This window comes from Rhagoletis pomonella, unplaced genomic scaffold (genome assembly GCF_013731165.1).
Source record: "Rhagoletis pomonella isolate Grant_MI unplaced genomic scaffold, Rhpom_1.0 Rhpom_scaffold_00002, whole genome shotgun sequence".
In the NCBI taxonomy this organism is placed as follows: domain Eukaryota; kingdom Metazoa; phylum Arthropoda; class Insecta; order Diptera; family Tephritidae; genus Rhagoletis; species Rhagoletis pomonella.
The window spans coordinates 89,903,840-89,907,674 of NW_023458556.1; positions in this window are offsets into that span (position 1 = coordinate 89,903,840).

The window sequence follows — 3,835 nt, forward strand, 5'->3', positions numbered from 1 at the left end:
ACCCCCTGTCACCTGCTGCCCGGCAGGATATCACCCTGATATAGGTGCGCTCCTCAGAGGTGAAAACCGTATGGTAGTAGGTGACTTCAATGCGCACCACGATCTTTGGCACTCAAGCCTGTCAAACGATCGTAGGGGAACAGACTTGGCTGAGCAGATAGACGATTCGACATTCTGCACAATGAACGACGACGCACCAGGATTATGGGTAACTGCAGTAGCTCGCCAGACATCACAATAGTCAGCGCTGGTCTGATAAACAGCTTAAACATGGCGACCTATGCTGACTCTAGCATCAGACCACCTACCCATAGTCATCTCGATAGATAAACCAACCGACTTTGCCTCCGCCAAACACCGGACCTATATCAACTTTTCTAAAGCTGATTGGAAAGGTTACGCGGAGTTTACCGAAAACACCTTCACAGCGCTCCCCACACCAACCGACGTCCATCTCGGTGAACGTAAGTTCCGCAGGGCTGTCACTGCTGCTGCAGCTCGCTTCATACCGGCAGGATGTATATCGGACCCACGTCCAAACTTCCCTGCCGAAGCGGCGGTTCTAGCCGATGAGCGTGATAGCCTTCGTCAGGCCGATCCCGGAGATCCCCGTATCAGGGATCTCAACGCGGAGATTCGGCAACTAGTAAACGTACATAAGCGGAAGAAGTGGGAGCATCTGAAGACCTGTAATTTCACCTCTGGTGTGAGGAAGCTTTGGTCAACCGTGAGGTCCCTGTCTAATCCGACGAGCACGACGACGGAGTCGAAATTTCCTTCGGCGACCATGCCTCATCGGACCCGGAGCGATGCGCGAGCTATTTTAGCCGGCAGTTCATACTGCATCCTCCGGTGGACAAAGCCAAGCGTCGAGTGACCAGAAGGCTGCAAAAACTGCCAACAACCTGTGCCCCCCCTTGCTTTCACTTGCGGTGAAGTTCAGATGGCCATCGGGAAGGCGAAAGCCTCCAAAGCCATGGGTCCCGACGGAATATGCATGCTGATGCTGAAAAATTTGGGTCCTGCGGGGGTAGCGTACCTAACGGAGGTCCTCAACTTGTCAATGGCCACTCTCATCATCCAAGACATCTGGAAGGTGGGGAGAGTGGTCCCACTGCTCAAACTGGGGAAACCTGCCAACAAAGGAGATTCCTATCGTCCGATAACACTCCTTTCCCCGGTAGCGAAGACACTCGAGGCCTTGCTACTCCCGTACTTCACAAACCACCTGACCCCAGCGAAGCATCAGCATGGTTTCCGTAAAGTGCACAGTACAACAACAGCACTTAACGCCATAAACACTCAGATAACTCGTGGCCTTAACCGAAACCGTCCCTGTGAGAAAACGATTCTAGTAGCGTTGGACTTGTCAAAGGCGTTTGACACCGTCTGCCATTCCACGCTACTAGAAGATATAGAGGCCTCCTCTCTCCCACAGAGGCTCAAACGGTGGTCGGCAAATTATCTGAGTGGTCGACATTCGTCGGTAATGTTTAGAGACAAAACGAGTAAACAGCGAAAAATAAAACAGGGGGTTCCTCAGGGTGGTGTCCTTTCCCCGCTACTGTTTAACTTTTACATTTCAAAGCTCCCTCAACCACCAGAGGGAGTCTCGATTGTCTCTTATGCCGACGATTGCCCGATCATGGCGACTGGGAATGGAATTGATGACCTGTGTTCGAAAGTAAACGGGTATCTCTCCGAACTTTCTCGCTTCTTCACTGCAAAGTGTCTAGCCCTCTCCCCTACGAAATCCTCCGCGACCCTGTTCACAACCTGGACGAAGGAGGTCAGGCTACCGCTGGGGATTCACGTCGATGACACACCAATTCCGACGGTGAATAACCCCAAAATACCCGGAGTAACATTCGACAGCCTGCTCTCCTTCTCTGCGCACTCAACCGCTATTGTCAATAAAGTGCAGAGCCGCAACAAGGTCCTCAAGTCGCTAGCCGGCAGTACTTGGGGCAAAGACAAAGAAACGTTGCTGGCAACATACAAGGCAATAGGCCGGCCGGTTTTGAACTACGCAGCGCCAGTGTGGTCGCCAGGGACTAGTAGGACGCAGTGGACGAAGCTACAGACTGTACAGAACACCGCACTCAGGACAGCGACAAGATGCCTCCTGATCTCGCCTGAACACCACCTACACGGCGAGGCGCAAATGCTCCCTGTAAAGGAGCACAATATAATGCTCTGCAAGCAGTTCCTGATCGGGAGCCACAGAAGTGGCAACCCAAGCAGACAGCTGCTTACAGAGGAGCCCTCGCCTAGGCACGTCATGAACTGACGGACGAAGTCCAGAGGTTCATTAAGCAACCTCTGGACCCGACAACTTACCGACAGGCCCTGAACGGCATTCACAGGGACTCAGTCTCGAGTTATGTAGACTCTAGACCTGTGAATGCCGTTCTAGGCATACCACCCCCGGAAATAGACGAGACGGAGCTTCATCTGCCTCTGGAGACACGCACAGCCCACTTGCACAACTTCGCTCCGGCTACTGCAGCAGGTTGAACTCCTACCTGAGTAGGTTGAATGAGGATGTGCCGAATGAGTGTCCGGCATGCGGAGAGGCCCCACATGACTCGAAACATCTCTTCGCATGCCCGGAAAACCCGACAACCCTAACGGCCTTGTCCCTGTGGACAAACCCCACAGAAGCTGCACGCTTCCTAGGGTTGCCGTTAGTGGAACTTGACGACAACGACTGAGATACCAACCGTCCTGGGCGGGGTTGTTGTAGCCGCTACAACAACAACAACGATGAAATTTTTTTTTATATTTTTGTTGTGGATTTTTTAAGCTTAAACTGTTTTCCCATCTGAGGGTATTTTTTACAAAAAATCCTTTAAGAAACTATTTTCATTTCTATAAAGCTCGAATTTTTTATGTATTCTCAAATAGATCCAGCTCACGTAAATATTCATATTTTTCCGAAATATTTTGGTAAGTCTTCAAATGTAAATTTTGTAATCCCGGCGGAAAACCAGAAACTTTTTCACTGAGGAAAAAATCAAAAATCTCATTATTATGATTACGATGAAATTTTTTTTAAGTATTTTTATGCGGATTTTTTAAGCTTAAAATGTTTGGGTACGGTTTAGTACGTTGCCGATCTATTTCGAGGTATTGCGTCCTAAAGGGTGACCCGATCCAAAAAAAATTTGCACACACTTGTAGGCAAGGGTCTAAACATTATTTTAACACCCTTTTTTGTAATTTTTGGTCACTAATTTATTTACAAATTGGGTTAGAAATATGCCCTTTTTTGTAAAATTCGGAAATTAGCGTAAATTTATCACTCCTACTCTCCTTAAAGCAGCTACTTCAGCAAAATATTTTTATATTCTCCTTCACTTTACACTTAACTCGATGAGTTATAACTTTCTTTATAACTTTAATATTAACCAATTAATCACAATTTATTAAATAAAAACACCTTCTAAATCATGCGTCTGACTTTGGTGGCATATGCAAATTAAATGGCGTAGTTCAGCTTTCAAACTCCAAAATATGCAAAAGAATGAGAGACAAAAGAAAATAGGATATAACCCTGTAAGCATTAAAAATATACAAAGGTGTTCTCTGCAAAAGGTGTTCAGCTCATTTTCTTTGCAAAACAGAAAGGAGAATTCTACTGCCTGAGGGTTATAATCCCTAAGTGCGGCCGAAGGCCGCCTACGCAGAAAGGTGTTCTCTGCAAAAGGTGTTCAGCCCCCCTTCTTTGGCAACACAGAAAGGAGAATTCTACTGCCTGAGGGTTATAATCCCTAAGTGCGGCCGAAGGCCGCCTACGCAGAAGGTGTTCTCTGCAAAAGGTGTTCAGCCCCCC